Consider the following 18,569-nt stretch of genomic DNA (forward strand, 5'->3'; position numbering starts at 1 on the left):
CATGAGAGACAAAGAAAAGCTAAGGAACTGGCAGATTAAAGGAGACTAAAAAGACACGATGATTAAATGCAATACGTGGTCCTGGATAGGATCTTGGGGGTGGGGATGGGGGGAATTACTATAAAGGGCAATATTGAGACAGCAAAATTTGTGTGTTAGATCATAGCATTGTATCCACGTTAGACTTGTTGATTTTTTTTTTTTTTTTTTGGCTGTGTTGGGTCTTCGTTGCTGCGCGCAGGCTTTCTCTAGTTGTGGCGAGCGGGGTCTACTCTTCCTTGTGGTGTGCAGGCTTCTCATTGCGGTGGCTTCTCTTGTTGTGGAGCATGGGCTCTAGGCGCGCAGGCTTCAGTAGTTGCAGCACGTGGGCTCAGTAGTTGTGGCACACGGGCTTAGTTGCTCCACGGCATGTGGGATCTTCCCGGACCAGGGCTTGAACCCATGTACCCTGAATCGTCAGGCGGATACTTGATCACTGCGCTACCGGGGAAGTCCCTGTTTTTTTTTTGTTTTTATTTGTACTGGGTTATGTAAGAGACTGCCCTTGTTCTTGGGAAATATATGCTGAAATAATTCGGGGCATGATGTCTGCAACCTACTCTCAAATGGCTCCAAAAAATGTGTATATACATATATATACACACATACATATATGGCAAGAGACTGCAAATGTGGCAAAATGTTAACAATAAGTAAATCTGGGGACTTCCCTGGTGGTCCAGTGGTAAAGAATCCTCCTTCCAATGCAGGGGACCCGGGTTCGATCCCTGGTCGGGGATCTAAGGTCACACATGCCATGGGGCAACTAAGCCCGTGTGCCACAACTACGGAGCCTGCGCACCTCAACTAGAGAGCCCACATGCCACAAACTAGAGTCCACGTGCTCTGGAGCCCGCGCGCCACAAGTAGGGAGAGAAAACCCACACGCCACAACTAGAGAGAAGCCCCTGAGCCACAAGGAAGAGCCCACACGCTGCAACAAAAGATCCCACATTCCGCAATGAAGATCCCGCATACTGCAACTAAGACCCAACGCAGCCAAAAATTAAAAAAATAAATGAATAAAATAAGTAAGTCTGGGCGAAGGGTCTCTGGAAGTTCTTTGAACATTTTTGCCACTTTTCTCTAGGTTCAAATTTTTTAAAGTAACAGAACACAAATAGCTTTTCTTTTTTTCTTTTCACAAAGAACTTTTTAACCATTATGTAAATAACATGTGTTCATTATAAACACTTCAAGCAACACAGAACAGGCTAAAGAGAAAGGTAAACATTACCCAAGAAACTCTAGCTCCCAGACATAATCACCCTCAACATATGCAGCTTTCTTTTCCAAAGTTACCTCTCACAACTCAGCCCACACACATGCTTTTGCTTTACCTGCAATTCAGGGTTAAATATATTATGCGCCAGATCCTTGCACATGCAACTAATTTAATCTTTACAAAGGAAGTGGGCCTCATTGCCACCCTTCCCAGCAGAGGTGAGAAAACTGAAGCTCCAGCCCCTGGTTCACACAACTACTGAGATGTGGATCCTCTTTCCACCCTCCCTCTCCTTCTCTGCCTGCAAGGCCCGCATCAAATGCCACCTCCTCCAGGAGGATTTCCTGCTCGACTCCAGCCAGAATGAGTCACCTTCCTCTGGGGCCCATAGCAAGCTGCAAGCCCCCAGAGCAGTCGGTCTGAGAGCTTTCTCACAGAGTTAACAGCCCTCTTGGCAACTTCCTGGAGAGCCTCTGGGCAGGTACTGTTTCTATGTGAGCAGCCTCCTCTTGGGGCCTGGCCTATCATAGATGCTTCAGGTTTCCTCATTTGAACTGGATTCCAGTCAGGGTCACGGGATGTTTCCTTAAAATGAATCATCGGGCTTCCCTGGTGGCGCAGTGGTTGAGAGTCTGCCTGCCAATGCAGGGGACACGGGTTCGAGCCCTGGTCTGGGAAGATCCCACATGCCGCGGAGCAACTGGGCCCGTGAGGCACAACTGCTGAGCCTGCGCGTCTGGAGCCTGTGCTCCGCAACAAGAGAGGCCGCAACAGTGAGAGGCCCGCGCACCGCGATGAAGAGTGGCCCCCACTTGCCGCAACTGGAGAAAGCCCTCGCACAGAAACGAAAACCCAACACAGCCATAAATAAATAAATAAATAAATACTTAAAAAAAAAAAACGGAATTAAGACCTGTCCGTGCTACCGCATCTTTACAATAAAAAAAAAAAAAAAAAAAAAAAAAGAATCATCATCTGAGAAGGCTGAAAAGCTTCCACTTAGGCCTGATGCTATTCCTGTGCTGATTCCAGCTAGGACTGATCAAATCAGTCTGAATTTTCCTCGGGGTGATCCTCAGCCCCTCCCTTTTCCAGTTTTACCCTCTGAGACGTTTCTCTGATGGAGACCTCCCAAAGGGAAGAGAGAGGTGGGCAGCAGAACATCTTAGGCGAGCGTCCCTTCCTCCTCCTCCGGGTGATGGATCATAAGGTTTTCACAACTGCAAGGGAATTCTTAGCAGAAACTCAATGGCTTTCAAAGCCCCGGGAAGTAATAGGAGGTAACAGGGGTCCAGTGGGGCTTGTGGAGAACCGGCGTGTAGGTGTTCTGCCTGCAGGTGTTCACATTCAAAGCTAAAAATCACAAACCCAGGCCCTTAGCAAAGAGATTCTGTTTGTTACTCCTGAATCTAGATTCTCTCTCAAACCCCTTTAAAATGGGGAGACTAGGGTTTAAAAAAGGAGAAGGGGGTTTGCACAGCGAGTCTGAAGAGTCCAGAATCATCAGTGTTTCCAATCAACACGTTTGTCGTCATCTTTCTCTCTCTCCCTTCCTTTCTCCAACTCTCTCTCAAGTTACCACCTGAGAGCTAGTCTGTTTGCCTGGCCTCGAGAAATAAAATCAAAGCTTTTGACAGACAGATAGAACCATCTTAGGCCATCCCTCTCCTCTTTTCAACAGATGGAGAACTGAAGCCCAGAGAGGTCAAGTAACCTGTCCGAATTACACAGTAATTTAGACAAGAGATAGCAGAACCAGATCTCTGGGGTTCTTTTCAATACACATGCAAAACAAGACAGTTTGTGAGTGTGACGTGAGAATAAGGGGAGAGTGGATATTCCAGACCTCTTTCTCTCTCTATTGTGCAGCGGTTTTTATTGTTTTCTTTCTTTCTTCCTTCCTTCCTTTCTTCTTTCCTTCTTTTAATGTTTTGAAGAGAAAAGCAGACTGCATCTGATTAGTTTGGTTTACTTTAACTGAGTGTTTTAAATTCCATTCTTGTGCCTGAAAACAAACTTAATTGCCAATTGTAAATGGAATAAACGATATTTATTCTGGTTTCCTGTAGAGCTACCAAGGCTGCAGAATTGCCATTTAGTCAGATCAAAAACAAATGCCCGAACTATGTCAGACACGTGAGGAATGTAGAGAGAAAGTCCCAAGATCCAACTGGATGCTGGCCTTGGGCCCCGGGGGAGAGGCAGGTGGGCCTGGCCTACCCATATTGCTGGAGAGCCTGCCCCCTCCCCTGGTGGGAGGGGGTTGCTACATCATCTGTTAAAGATAACTCAAACCACATTCCCCCCTGGGTTCAAGCCCAGGGCTCCCTTAACTATTTTTTTAACCTCGATAAACAACCATACTTAAAAGAATTCATTCACTCCACAGTTATCTACTATGTACAAGGCACTGTTCCAGAATCCAGTGTTGAATAAGATGGAAAAGGATGGTGTCTGGGGAGGAGCTTAAATTTGGGCCTAACGTGTGTGAAGGGTTTCCTGGTACCAATCCTTTTGGTAGATTATATTTCCTTTTAATAATTCTTTTGTTCCAAAATGGAAATTATTTCAGTTTTTAAATGAAAACTGACAGCAATTTTAAAAATTAGTACAAATGCAAAAGAGCATAAAGAAGAGAGTTAAAAATTACCTGTTTCATTTTTAACAAAAATGTTATGTAGATTGATGAGTGGATGGATGGATGGAAGGATAAATATATGATAAAGCAAATACAGCAAAATCTTAACAAATGTAGCATAATATAGGGCTATACAGTTCTTTCAATTTTCTGTATGCTTGAGGGACTTCCTGTGGTGCTCCAAGGACAATGGTGCTTCAGGGACATAGGATGACCCTGCCTGAAAAAGTGTCAGCGTTACACCCCCTACCGGACTCTTAATCGCCATCCCCACCACCATGTTGCGATGGTTACGAAATTCCCGAGCCCACCTGGGCAATGGGACCTGTCCCAAATAAGGAAAGGCATCTGCCCTGTCCCACTCTTACCCTATAGAAGGAAGGTGTATGTGCCTCGACCAATCAGTAAACAAAATTACACCTTGGACCATTCCTTTGTTTTCTGGCTATAAAAACTGATCAATAGCACATTTTCGGGCTCCACTCTCCCAGACTACTAGGAAGTCGTCGGCCCGCTGTTCTGGCAGTGACCCTTCCCACTAATAAATTCTATCTTCTTTACATTCTGCCTTGTGTCTGGAAATTCTTTTCCAACCCACGTGCGGACCACGACATTTTGGTGGCCTGTACGGGGACATCTCCGGGGGGATCTCCTCCCCCACCTCCTCTCCTCATTCCTTGGGACCCTCTGTGAACAGGCAAGCTGCCGTGAAAGCAACAGAGGAACTCTGGCCAGGGCCACATCCTGGTGTGTTCCGAAGACTCCACGGCTCACTTCACCCCAGTAACTGCCGCCCAGACTGGTGAGGATCCCTCTGTCTTCCTTCCGACTGAGGACTAGGCCGATTGGTATCGTGCGGGCACGGGTCAGGCATTTAAAAGCCATTAGGGCACCTGCCACTTGAAGATGCCCATGAAAGGATAAGGGGTTCACGGAACAGACCAGGCTATTAGAGCGTCTGCGCCCCCGTCAAGACGACTTCCGTGCAATGCGAGGCACACCGTGGACGAAGCAAAGCACAAAGCCCACAGTCCCTTGGCCACCGCCTCCTCGGTAGGGTTAGAAGGCGGAATCCTCAGTCCTCTTTTCTGTCTCTTCTGCTTCTTTCTCCTCAGCTCGGACTGACTCCAAAGGACCTCACTGCCTCTAGATTGTCCTGGGAGAGCTCCTTCCCATCCATGAGAATATTCTATCAATGAGTCAATTCCCAGCTGGTTTCCGGGAATTCCCCTCTCTGGTCATTGGTGCCTTAGTCGCACTGAGGCTAAGAATGGGTTCAGGGATGTCTATTCCCTTAGACTCACCTCTTGGTTGTATTCTCAGGAATTGGAAGGAATTTGACCCAGACAATCTCAAGAAGAAGAGGCTCATTTCCTTTTGTAACACGGCTTGGCCCCAGTACAAACTGAGGGACCAAGAACAATGGCCTCTTAATGGGACCCTAAATTACAACACAGTCCTCCAACTTGATCTCTACTGTTGGAAACTAGGAGAGGATTCCAAGGTTCCGTACGTGCTGGCCTTCACGGCCCGCGGTCAGAATCCGAGCCTGAGGGACTCCTGTCGCACGTGTCTCTCCATTGCACGTGTCTCTCCATTGTACGTGTCTCTCCATTGCATGTGTCTCTCCATTGCATGTGTCTCTCCGTTGCCGCTTTAATGCCTCATCCTCCCGCCCTCCTCCTTCAGCTTCACTACCTCGTCCCTCCCCACCTCCCCCTCCACCAGGTATCCTGGATGAGCCTTCTTGTCCCTGGTCTCACCGCCTCCTCCTCAACCTTCTCCCCAACCCCTACCTCCGTACCCAGAAGCAGACCTTCCCTCCGCTCCCCACACTTAGTCACGAGCAGCCCAAAGCTCAGCATCGAGTCCCGATATGCTTCCCCTACGAGAGGTCTCTAACGGAGATCTAGGTACTATCAGGGTTCATGTCCCCTTCCCCATGTCTGATCTCTCTCATATCCACGGGAAACTGGGCTCCTTCAGCCAGGACCCCTCCACCTTCATCAGGGAATTCCAGGCCCTAACTATAGCCTTTGACTTAACCTGGCCAGATATTCATGTGGTCCTAACTACCTGCTGCATCATGAAGAAAAGGCCAGGATCGAGGCCGTGGCTCAGGCCTGGGCAGATAAGGCACACGCCCGAAATCCTAATGAGAACCGAGCGGGGGCAGAGGCAGTCCCAAGGGCAGACCCAGGATGGAGACACCAGGCAAATGAAAATGGGCCAGCAGGAGGGCTCACTAGGAGAAATTACCTGTCTACTAGAAGGTATGAAAAAGGCAATCATCAAACCTGTCAATTATAATAAACTCAGAGAAGTTACACAGGAACGCCCTGAGAATCCAGCCCTTTTTCAGGCCCGATGAGCAGAGGCTATGAGGAAATACACCAACCAAGATCCTGAGACCCCTAAGGGTCAGGCTATACTTGCCGTTCACTTTATAAGCCAGGCATCCCCAAGCATAAGACAGAAATTACAGAAACTAGAGCAAGGGCCACAGACCCCATTTCCTGTTCTACTTGACACGGTCTTTAAGGTCTTTAACAATAGGGAGGAGGCTTCTAGGAACAGACGAGAACTAAGAGAGGAAGAAAAGTTAAAACGACATGTTCAGTATATGGCTCTTGCCATTGCTCAGTCCCTCCCAAAACAGACCCACGGGAGCCCCTCTCCCGTCTCAGAAACCACCGCTGAGCTGCTACCAGTGGGGTCAGCAGGGGCACAGTGTCAGGAACGGCCGCACCCCACCACCCGATCCCCCGTGCCCTTACTGTCGCCCAAAGGGCCACTGGAAGAGGAGTTGTCCCTGCCGCCCTCAAGCGGGGAGGCCAATGCCACAACCACCCAACACTCGGGGCATTTCGGGTCCCAGCCCCCTGGGCCAAGGTCAAGGCCAATTGCCCCTGTCGGTGGTAATTGACTATCAGGAGCGAGAACTGGATTGTGCTCTAGATCTGGGGCTCCTGGATGCGGATGACTGAAGGTGCGCACGGCTCAATCTATAGGCGCCTATGTTCCCCATAAGACCGGAGGAGCCCTGGGTAACCCTGGATGTGGCAGGGGCTACTATAACCTGTCTAACTGACACAGGGGCTACTTGGCCCTGACCTCCTTCTCTGGTCCCACTTGCTGTTCCTCAATCCTCTTAATGGGAGTAGACGGAAAGCCCTCATATGGCCATTTTACACCTCCCTTATCCTGTTCCCTTGAGAATACTCTATTCACCCATTCTTTCCTAGTTCTCCTGGCCTGTCCGATACCCCTGTTAGGCCGGGACCTTTTAACAAAACTTAAAGCTACTTTATCATTTACGCCGGTAAATATGGCTTTAATAGCCACTGCGAAGCCTACTCTAGCTAAAATCCCACCCCATATCCTCCACCAAGTTCCCCTGGAGGTACCTCCATTGCCCGACAGCTCTCTCTTGCACTCACACAACAGACTGCCTGCCTAGCCGCTCAAATTAACGCTCTACAAGAACAAAAAAATTCTCTAGCAGGAGTGGTTTTACAAAATAGAAGAGCTCTGGACCTCCTAACAGCTAATCAAGGAGGGACCTGTGCAACGTTAAAGGAGGATTGCTGTTTTTTTTCAACCAATCGGGCAAGGTCCAGACCAATCTTCGAGCCATTATTGAAAGAACTAATGGATTCTACAGGGAAGGAGTCTCAGGGGGACTCGACTGGTGGGACTTCAAGACTAATATCTGGTCCTGGTTCTCTTGGCTAACCCCTTTCCTAGGTCCTATAGTAGCCTTTCTACTTCTACTAATCTTCGGGTCATGTATTTTTAACCTCCTTGTTAAGTTTGTCTCTTCCAGAATACAACAAATAAACCTCCAAATGGTGATGCAACAAGAATACCAGCCAGACAACACTTGTACAACTCTTGAACAAGCTGCCATCACTTTCCATGGGGCCCGCACTTCTCCCTAGATACACCCTGACAGAGAGCAGGCAACAGGAACCCAGGGCCCCACGATGCCCCCGGTCAGCAGGAAGCAGCCAGAGAGAGTTTGTCGCCCCTTCTCCTCACAAAGGGGTTCCCGAATGCCTGAGAGGGAATTAGGCAGTTAGGTAGACATGAGCAGGGTATCCATTAGGGCCAAGGAATTGGCCCTATACATAAAGAGAGGGGGGAATGTGGTGCTCCAAGGACAATGGTGCTTCAAGGACAAAGGACGACCCTGCCTGAAAAAGTGTCAGCATTACACTCCCTACTGGATTCTTAATCAATTGCCCTCCCCACCACCATGTTGCGATGGTTATGAAATTCCCGAGCCCACCTGGGCAACGGGACCTGTCCCAAATAAGGAAAGGCATCTGCCCTGTCCCACTCTTACCCTATAGAAGGAAGGTGTATGTGCCTCGACCAATCAGTAAACAAAATTACACCTTGGACCATTCCTTTGTTTTCTGGCTATAAAAACTGATCAATAGCATGTGTTCGGGCTCCACTCTCCCAGACTACTAGGAAGTCGTCGGCCCGCTGTTCTGGCAGTGACCCTTCCCACTAATAAATTCTATCTTCTTTACATTCTGCCTTGTGTCTGGAAATTCTTTTCCAACCCGCGTTCGGACCACCACACTTCCCTGGTGGTCCAGTGGTAAAGAATCCGCCTTTCAATTCAGGGGACGCGGGTTCAATCCCTGGTCAGGGAACTAAGATCCCACATGCCGAGGGGCAACTAAGCCCGCGCACCTCAATGAGAGAGCCCGTGTGCCACAAACTACAGAGCCCACATGCCTGGAGTCCGCGCACCACAACTAGAGGAGAGAGAACCTACGCGCCACAACTAGAGAGAAGCCCGCGCACCGCAGTGAAGAGCCACTGCAGCCAAAAATAAATAAATAAATAAATAAATAAATAAATAAATAAATAATAAATAAATAAATGTGCTTTCCTCTAAAAAAAAATCTTCTGTATGCTTGAACATTTTCAAGCATATTGGGGACAAATATGACTGTGTTTTATCACCTGCATTTCAACCACTGTATTATAACCTATCTCAGCTTCTAGGCTTATGGGTCCACCCCTCTCTTTTTTTTAAAATCACCTTCACCTTTGAGAATCTGAATTCTATGGACTGTTTCCCAGAAGAATGCATTATTTATTTATTATTTATTTAATCACACATTTATCAATGCTTTGCATGCAGGAACTCACTTAATCCTCTTAGTAACCCTATGGGGAAAGTACTCATTATCCCCAACCTGAGCCTAAAGTGGTGCATTTTATCTTCAAGGTCTTTCCCTAAACCCCAAGACGCCTTGCTGGAGGGCTGGGACCTGGGACTGTGCTGGAGCTGTGGGGAAAGGGGTTTATTTGCAGTCCCAGGACCTAGCGTGGGGCCTGGCAATGAACGTTTTTGAATGAGCGAATGAACACTATACATGGTTTCAGTTAAGACTGTCATGCACTCAGGCTCTTCCCAGGTGATAAGAAGGCGTCTCTGGGGTCCAAGACATGGCAGGCCTAAGCTTGGAGCAGGAGGTGCTCGCTGGAGAAGGGATAACTGAATGATGTACCTGTCAGTTCCTCAAAGGTCAGAGCATGAGTGTCCACCTCCCATTCTCCAGCGACCCGCTCCTGTGACAGGCTCTTGGGGGTAACCAGTGACGCATCCAGATTTAAGATATCCACATCACGATGCTGTGGTCTTACAGCTGGATGGGCCTGGGACTGAATTCTTTCTCTACCTCTTTCTTAGTCAGTTAACTGCTTTGTGTCTGTTTCTTCACCCTGAAACAGGTAAAAACAATCCCTACCTTACAGGGTTTTGGGGAGGGTAAGAGAATCAACATGTGCAAAGTGCTTGACTCATAAGTAAATAAAAAGTGGTGGCTGTTACTGCTATTTCAGCTTTAATGTGGGGACACAGGGCAACCTGTTGGTGCCACCTTTGGGGCCTTTCTCTCCAAAGTACCACCACCTCTGGTTGGGGTGTTGTAAGGGCCCATTTACCATCTCAGGCAGCTCAGATAGTTTAACTAGTTGATACCAAATTCAAGAGATGAAAGTGGCAAAGGGGAGGGCTGGTGTCCAGCTGAATCCACCTTAAATGATGGACAGTCCTCATTTCTATTTTTTTTTTTTTTTTTTTTTAGTTTCAGCATGTGAGATCTGGTCCCCTGACCAGGGATTGAACCCAGGCCCCCTGCACTGGGAGCGTGAAGCCTTAGCCACTGGACCACCAGGGAAGTCCCTCCAGTCCTTTTTTAAGGATATGTGTTATTCCACTGGCAGCCTGGGATGGTGGAATCACCACACCATTTACCAGCTAGTTCATTTGAGGCAAGATGCAGTAGTCCAACTGGCCTCAACAGCTTCACCCATAAAATGGGAGTGATAATAACAATGGAACCTAATCTGATAAATTGTCATGAGTGTTTCACTATAAATTGTACAGGAGGTATGGAAACGAACATTTATTCATCCCCATGGGCTAGGCACTATACTATATGCTTTACAGCTATTATTTAATTCTAGCCCTTGAAACAAAATTTATGTTGATTAGGTTTTCTTATCCTTATTTTACCAATGAGGAGACTAATGCTGCAAGATTGCCTCGGGTCACACAGCTAGCAAGTGGCAGAGCTGGGACTCCAACAGACCTTGGTCTTTCTCATGCTGCCTCAGTGACAGCCCCACCGTACCACCCAGTCTCCCTAAATTGCCAGGCTCATCCTGCGTATGTCTTTAGCCCACAATCTTGGGACTATTACAGGTGACCTAGCCATGCTTGTCAGAAATACTAAATCAGAATCTCTGGGAGTTCCCTGGTGGCTTAGTGGCTAGGATTCTGGGCTTTCACTGCCGTGGCCTGGGTTCAATCCCTGGTTGGGGAACTGAGAGCCTGCAAACCGCAGGGTGGCAAAAAAAAAAAAAAAAAAAAAATCTCTGAGATGGTGGGAGGGGTTAAAGGTTTTCATTTTAAACAAGGCCCTCCTTGCAGTGAGTCAGAGGGCCACTGGACTCTGCTTTTCGTTTCTGGACATAAATGTCCACCATCTTTATGCCAGAGGCTGCCTTTTTGTTTATTAATCTTAGAGTAGTGAGGGGAGAGATGGCACCCACAGAAGGAAGAGTTTGAGAAATTCCAGCGGTGCAGGTGCTTTTTATCCCTCTTTCAAGGCTCCCTTATGGTAGATAGTGAAAAGTGTGAGAGGCCATGTAAAGCATACAAGCTCTGGAGTCAGAACTGCCACCTTGGACAAGTCGCTTAATCTCCGAACCTCAGTTTTCCATTTGTAAAACAGGCATGCTAAAACCAATCTCCCAGGATTATTGTGAGAATTAAATAGGCAAACTGTGCCAGTTTCTGGTCCCTCCTAGCATTTACCACAGCGTGTTTAAAATTTATCTCAGCGATGCATCTCCAGTCCCTAAGATTTTCTGGCACAAATGTGGAAACGATAACATTTGTAAAGATAAAATCTTTACAAATCTCACAGCTAATCTTCAATAAATAAATTAATATATATATACATACACATATATATGTACCTACATACACATATACATACATATGTGTGTGTGTGCGTGTAAAATGAAGAGGGTAGAGAACTCTCAGGAATCCACGGGGCAGGTGGTGGTAGGGTGGGATGACACCGTATTTGGAATCCGAAGCTCTGGATTCAAATCCAACCTGAACCTGGCCAGCTCTGTGTCAGTGCCAGGGATGCTGACAGCCGGTTTCTCCTTTGGTGAGCTCCCCTTACCTTCTGGGTCTTCTAAGCAGCCTCAGATCCCTTCGGGAAAGATCCCATACATACAACAACAGTCGAGGGAGGTCCTGATTCCTCTCTGAGCCTTTGGTCCTCATCCTTGAAAAGGGCACAAGGCATCTAGGGTTTTGGGGAGCCTTCACTGAAAGCATCTGGAAACCCCGGGGGCTCTTTACACACATGAGGAAGGGCGGGGGCGCTGAGTTAGAACAGCATCAGCCCAGAAATGCAGAATTGCCAAAAGAAAAGCCCCAAGAGGGAAGGACACTTTCAAAGAAGATAAAGGTGAATTCCAGGCATGAGCTGTCCAAGGGGAAGGGGGACTTCCCCGCCCCCTCCGCCCCCAGGTGCTCAGCCCGCGCCGCCCACCCCCGGCGCCCGGCGAGGGGAGCCGCGCTCTAGGACCCGAGGAGGAAGAACTGCAGGGAGACCGTGCCTCCAGCGGGTGCTGCCGCGAGCGGCCGGCCGAGGGGGCTGGAAATGAAAGTAAAGCTCTCCGGAGCCACATGGACGGAGCTGCCGGGGCGGCGGCGCCGGGAGCAGGATGCTGCCGCCCGTAATTAAATAGCATTTACTCTTATTATTACTAATAATAATAACGTAATCATACCTCTAGTCATAGCATACCATTTATCGGGCTCGGCGCAGGCCCGCGGGGAGCGCAGCCCGGCCGAGGTGAGTGAGTGCTGCGCGCGGCCCGAGCCCCGCGGGGCAGAGGCCGGGGCCCGACAGCGAACCGGCGGCCGGCGCTGGAGGGCTCGGGGCGCCCGGGGGCCGCGCCGGGCTGGGAGGAGGTGCGGAAAGCCCTGGCCAGGCCGGAGCTGTGCGGGGACACCCGGAGAGTGCATTTTGCAAAAATCAATAATCCCCCAACCCCCCTTTCCTTCTTTTTGGGGCTCCCCCTCCCGGCCCCCGTGCCCTGCCCCAAAGTTTCAAAGTTATTGTGCGGTCGGGGGCACCTGCCGCTGGGAGATTTGGCTGCCTCTGCAACCCCCCGAGGGGTGTCTTGGAATTTCTTGCGTGGGGGCTCTCTCCTGGGCGTCCGGAGCTTTGGGGTGCGCGGATGCTTTGCCGGTTCCCGCGATGGGGTTCGAGGCGATTGGCGGGGGCGTCGCTGGCAACGCGCCCCTTCCTTTTGTGTGCGCCTTGGCCCCGCAGCGCCGAGAGTTGGAGGGACTGCAGCGCGGGCCGAGGACCGCGGCCGCCGACGGGCCGCCCCTGCCGGCTGCGGCGGCCACGCGAGCCCGGGGATCCGGGGCCTGCGTCCCGGCCCGGGGGAGAGGGCGGCAGGAAAGGGGGGCGCGGTCTGGGGGGGCATTTCCGGTCGCGGGATCAGTCCCTGGGCTCAGGCCTGCGGGGGGCCCGTCGTCCTACCAGGGGCTCACAGGGGCTGCGGGGGACAGCTCCAGCGCCTGGGGGGCGCCCACCCCGGCCTCGGACCCCCTCCTGCCCTAGGCGGGCCTCAGGGACTCCTCTCGGCCTGCTCCTTCCTTTCCCCGATTTCCTCTTAAAATCTGTCTGATTCGGATATTTATAAGGTGCCCGGTTTGGGGGTCTTTCACAGAGACAAAGCAGTATTCCCAGGGGAAAAAAATCAGGATTCACTCTGATAGACTCTGATGGGTGTGATGCCTACATGGCATTAATGGGTAAGAATAGGGGCTGGAGAAGAAATGGAGGGGCTGGAGAAGGGGCCTGGGCCCAGAGTGAGGGACTGGGGTGTCCACATCAGCTTTGTCAGGGATTTCATTTCTCTGGGATTGCTTACTGGGACTTTTGATTCCTGGGTACAAGACCTTGAACTCCAACTTCTTAGCATTTTCCTCAGTGCCTGCAATTCATCCAGTCCCATGAAAACAGCAGAATGCAGATCCTTGGATTTTCACACAAATGTGATAATTATAGTACATTTAGCAACTATTGGACACAAAATTCCAGCAGAATCTTTAATTCTACTACCAAGACTTCTCCCCCTCTCCCCCCACATACCACCATACCCACCTTGGTCGTCTTTCCCCATTTTCACTTCCCATGGAAATTGGACTGCAAGCTAGAAATGATGCCCGGCCAATTGCAGTTGGAATAGGTTTGTGGTGTGGGCTTCCTTGAGCTGGGAAGGAGAAACCTGTGTCCAGGAGGGCTGATATCTGAAGATAAGACAGATTTTGTGAGCCCTGAGCTGGGACGAGGTTCCATGGATGCTGTGAATTCTAGGCTGTTGGCTTTTTGTTTAGGATGAACAGTTAAGAATGTGGGTTTTGGTGGATTATTTGGGGCTAAGAGCTGGGCTCTTGAGTCTTAGGTATAGGAAAGTTGAGGCATCAGTAGGTTTGGATTTGAAAATCTGAAAATAATAATCCCTTAAATAGCACTTTTTAGTTTATAACAAAAGGGCTTTCACATATGCTGGCTCATCTGTCCTCCGTAGCAACCATGTTAGCTCGACATTTTTCAGTCCTCATTTTCCAGATGAGAAACCTGAGGCTTAGAGAGTTGAAGGTTCTCCCTGGAAAGTCACATAACAGAGCTAGGATTCCCACCTGGTTTTCTGCCTCCAAATCTTCACCTTTTCCCAGAGTCCTGGCTACCTTAGCAAGTTACTTTTCAAGCGCTTCTTGTGAGCATAGTGCAATGCTGTGGGGCAGGCTTGGGTTGAGTTTGCCACTTAGAGGCTGGCTGGGAAGAGAAAGTTAACTCTAGCGAACCAATGAGAGAACAAGGAAATGGTCAATACTAGGGTCAATGCGGTGGGAGTGGAGAGAAGAGAGAGCTCTCAGGGTAACCTGGAAAAGTTAGGAAAGGCTTCCTTCAGCACGTGGGTCTTGAACTTGAAAGAATGGGTATGCTTGGCTGGGGTGGAGAAGAGGTAGGGGATTCTGGGCTCACCACAATTGCTTCCGCTCTGGGAGGTTGACGTACGTTCTAATTCTTACAGCGGCTCCTTGAGGGGTGGGCATTATTATCTCCATCTCACAGCTGAAGACACTGAGGAACACATGATTTATGTGGCTGGCCCAAGATCACCTGGCTGGATTTGAAGCCAGTCCTGTGTGACTGTTAAGTGTGCTACATGGCGTCAGAATTGGACCACCTCCATCCCAAATATGTAGACAAGAACAGAGACCAAGACAGTTTGAACTGGCAAATGTTCCGGGGGTGGGGGCTTAAGCTAAAATGTCAGCAGGCTCCCCAAGGCCAGGGAGTTTTTATGAACCAGCCCTGTGCCCCATGGCCTCGCGGGGCTGGCCCAGTGCAGGTACTCTCAGGAGGTTTCTGGAAGCCTGACTGCAGAAGGCAGAATGGTGGTGGAAGGAAGACTGGGCCCTGGGTGTGGAGATCTGAGTTCAGTTCCTAGTGCCTGCCAGTACCTGGCTTGACGCCGCGGAGGAGCCTGTGGCTTGGAAAGGAGAAAGATATGGATGATTAACCTGAGTTTCCCAAGGACAGGAACTGGGTCTGATTCACCCTGTGTGTCCCAGGCCCCCGTGGAGGTGCCAGGAGGACGCATTCAGCCATTTTGTTGTCAAACTGAATTATGTCCCAGTGTAGAGGAAGAAGATTTATTTTGCCCTGGGGGGGTGAAAGGTCTTCCGAGAAGAAGTGCCATTTAAACATTTGAAAGATGGGTTGAGGGCTTCCCTGGTGGCGCAGTGGTTAAGAATCTGCCTACCAGTGCAGGGGACACGGGTTCAATCCCTGGTTGGGAAGATCCCACGTGCCGCGGAGCAACTAAGTCCATGCGCCACAACTACTGAGCCTGCGCTCTAGAGCCCGCGAGCCACAACTACTGAAGCCCGCATGCCTGGAGCCCGTGCTCCGCAACAAGAGAAGCCACCGCAATGAGAAGCCCGTGCACCGCAACGGAGAGTAGCCCCCACTCACCGCAACTAGAGAAAGCCCGTGTGCAGCAATGAAGACCCAACACAGCCAAAAATAAATAAATAAAATAAAATTTTTAAAAAATTAAAAAAAAAAAAAGAAAGATGGGTTGAGAAAGGCCAGAGAAAGGGCATTCTAAGGAGCGGCACTGAGCTGGACAAAGGCAGGGCAGTGTGAAGTAGGAACAGGCAGATCATCTGGTACAGCCACGGTGCAGGTGGCAGGTGTGAGTTCAGGTTCAAGTCAGGCTCTGCCACTGTGGTCCCTTGGGTTCTCCAGGCCCAAGTTTCCATTTCCGAAAATGAGCCCTGAGGTTTGATGATGTTTGGTGGTAACCTCTGGGAGGAGCCCAGTGCCCGGGGATCGGGACAGGAGACTCAGATGAGAGGAACTAGAGGGGTTTAAAAATTTTTAGTAACTTAACAAACAGCAATCCAGCAATTAGCTAGTGGCCAGCTGTCATGAGTGGTTTCTCCTAGATGAGCTTAGTCAATCTTTATGATAGCCCTATAGGTGGGCGCTATAATTGTCCCCATTTTACAGATGAAGAAACTGTGGCACAGAGAGGTTAAGTGACATCGTGTAAGTGACAGAGCTGGAGGGCAAACCGGGGCAGTTTGGCTCTTGAGCTGGCCCAGTGGGGGACTAGGTAAGGCTGGGAGGGAGGGAAGCAGGAGGCTGACGGGGCTGGTGGTGGTAAGGTGAGACAGCAGAAGGTGGAGGTATCCTCTGAGGAAGTCTGGCTGCAGCCTCAGCTGGGGTTGATGAAGTGACTGCTACGTGTCAGCTCCCAGGAGCCTCCACAGAAGCCAGCTCCTTTCATCACATTTAATGGCCCGTAGAAAACAGGCTCGTTTTCCTTTCTCTGTCATCACCAGCTAGGGGGCTCCTTCCCACCTTATTTATTTCTCCTAGTAAGTCTGTTTCTTTGCAGGCGCCCTGATGGCTTCTGCAGGTGTGTTAGTGCTGTTTCCCCATCAGGCTGTGGAGGCCCAGAGGGAAGGGGCGGCAGCATTTCTGCATCCAGGAGACATCTCTAGTTGACTTCAGTTCCGCCGCAATTCCCGAGCCCCGAATCAGAGGCTGAGACCCAGGCTTGATGGTGACAGTGGCAGTAGCGACAGCAGCCACCATGTCTGGATGGCGTCTGTGTGCCGGCCCTGTGCTTGTGCTTTCTGCGCTTTCTCTTACTGAATCCGCTTAACGACTCTTTGAGGCAGGAACGACTATTAACAGCCCCATTTTGCAGATGGGGAGACTGAGGTTCGAAGATCACACAGCTGAGGTAGAGCAGGGGGTCAGAGGGAGCCAGGCCTGCTGGACTCCCGAGTCCAAGGTCTTAGCCGTCCTGCAGGAGAGATGCTGTCAAGGTGTTTCAGTCTCCATGGAGCTCTTTTCTTATCTGTCTGGAAACCCTAATGATCTAACATTTGTATCGTGCTTTTGCCCACAGTCTCTCATTAATCCTCATGATAATCTTTCAAGATGAAAGAGGTCTCTGTTTTTCAGAAGAAACCCGAGGAGCCACCCACCCCCCAGTTCTTCCTGTCTTGTCCACACCATGACTCAGAGAGGGAAGCGGGTGTCAGATTCCCTGACACTGAGAGCTGGGGTCAGCCAGCGAGAATCCATCGAGCACTTCCTTGAGGGCTGCAGGCAAGGTCGAGGCTCTGACCCTTCTGGGGTTTTCAGAGGCTCATCTAAGCTCTTGTTCTCTGGAGCATTCCATGTCATACCCTGTCCCTTTGCAGGCAGAGGAACACAGGGCAGGGAGTCCAAAGTCCTGCCTTTCGTTCAGTCCCAGCACACACTTGCTGCATGAGCTGGGGCACCGTCATCCCGTCAGTCTTGGCCTCAGTCTCCTGTTCTGAGAAATGGCCTTGCTGATTCAGTCCCATCTGCCTCAGGTTTGCTCTGAAACTTAAATGAAGGAACTTTGAAAGCTATAAAGACCACTCGGTGTGAGGGCATGGTTGTGATTGCCATGAACATTTAATAACGTCCAGAGTGTTCCTGAATCTTCTCCACTGCTCACCTTGATCCAGGCCTGGACCCCTGCAGTAGCCTCCTAACTAATCTCACACCTTCCCCTCTTGTCATCCATCCTCAACACAGCAGCCCAGCGGATCTTCTCAAGAATGAGACCCTGGCACTCCTCTGCTGAAAACCTTCCAGCGGTTTCCTGGCACACATAGAGCACAGTGCTGGCTCTCCAGCTTGGCCCGTGTGTAGCTCTCTGACCAGCCTCAGCCTGTCCCTTGCCCCTTCCTTCCTGCTTGGCCTGCCCTCACTTCAGTACTGCAGCCTCATTGGCCTTCTGTCTTTTCCTTGAATGTTCTAAGCTTCTTCCCACCTCAGGGCCATTGTCTTTGCCGTACCCTGTGCCAGGTGTGCCCTTACCCCCCTCCCATGTTCCCATGACTGGCTCCTAATTGTCCCTCTTAAATGCCACCTCCTTGGAAGGGCCTGCGCTAAGCTCCCAGCCCACCCCCCTCTCCATCATTCCCTGCCACATTTCCTATTTTAGTTTCTTTGTAACTCTTATCTGTATCATTACTTGTGCATTTAACACTGGCCTTTTTATTTGTCTTTCTATGCATGGACCACAAGCTGTCCAAGGCCAGGGACTTCATTAACCTTGTTCCCCCAGCATCTGGTAGAGCCCATTGCACACAAAGGTGTCCTGTGGTTATTTGTTGAGTAAATGAATAATAGTAGCAAGGTGGTCCAGAACAGCCCTTGCCAAAAAAGAGTGGCCTAGAAAGAAACTGCAAAGAAATTGGGGTTGACTGATTGAAAAGTACTTACAGGATAATTTTGAAAGTTGCCAAGTATTCTCTCATGGTGCCCAGTTCAGCAGAAACACAAATTTCTGACCTCCTCTGGGTGTGTGTGTGTGTGTGTGTGTGTGTGTGTAGGCGGAGGGGACTATGTAAATCTACAAAATAGTCTTGGAAGGTGGATATCATTAGCTCCATCTCGTAAACGACAAAAAAGAGGCTCAGACTTATTCCCTGAAAGCTAGCATGGGACAGGGCTGGGACTGGAACCGGCT

General features: G+C 49.9%; 1 protein-coding gene across 1 annotated transcript in view; it reads left to right on the forward strand.

The window, feature by feature from the left end:
* Nucleotides 1-12,053: 12,053 nt before the first annotated feature.
* ZC3H7B (zinc finger CCCH-type containing 7B) overlaps nt 12,054-18,569 on the forward strand; it is a 56,030-nt gene continuing 49,514 nt past the window's right edge. Inside the window, exon 1 of the mRNA XM_059937049.1 lies at nt 12,054-12,310. The gene's annotated coding sequence lies outside the window, so the exon portion shown is untranslated. The remainder of the gene's footprint in view (nt 12,311-18,569) is intronic.

This window comes from Balaenoptera ricei, chromosome 10, assembly GCF_028023285.1.
Source record: "Balaenoptera ricei isolate mBalRic1 chromosome 10, mBalRic1.hap2, whole genome shotgun sequence".
Lineage (NCBI taxonomy): Eukaryota > Metazoa > Chordata > Mammalia > Artiodactyla > Balaenopteridae > Balaenoptera > Balaenoptera ricei.